Consider the following 305-nt stretch of genomic DNA (forward strand, 5'->3'; position numbering starts at 1 on the left):
TTACCATTAGAGATCTGCGTGTTCTGAACGGCAAACTGGCCGTGCACCTAGGCGAGCACAGTATTCATGCCTTCGGAGCACCTGTTAATGCAGGGTACCGCCGAGGTGGAAAAGGAACCCCCAGAAATAATTTTTCCCTTCTCGCTGACAAGCTGAGGCTCTGTGTTTAACATGTGACACCTTTCATGCTGTTTGACAAGGATGGCTGCTTGCATGAAAATACTTAGGGGCACACGTTTTCGTTTTGAAAAACTGCAAAGGAAAAAAATACAGCTTCTCCACATTCGGGGTTTTGATGGCCGATC

The 305-nt window shown here is 47.2% G+C and overlaps 1 protein-coding gene across 5 annotated transcripts in view; it reads left to right on the forward strand.

The window, feature by feature from the left end:
* Nucleotides 1-305, forward strand: part of BMX (BMX non-receptor tyrosine kinase) — a 47,573-nt gene that overhangs the window by 37,122 nt on the left and 10,146 nt on the right. The gene's annotated exons all lie outside the window — the stretch shown is intronic.

Source organism: Crocuta crocuta, unplaced genomic scaffold, assembly GCF_008692635.1.
Source record: "Crocuta crocuta isolate KB4526 unplaced genomic scaffold, BGI_CrCroc_1.0 scaffold1171, whole genome shotgun sequence".
NCBI lineage: Eukaryota > Metazoa > Chordata > Mammalia > Carnivora > Hyaenidae > Crocuta > Crocuta crocuta.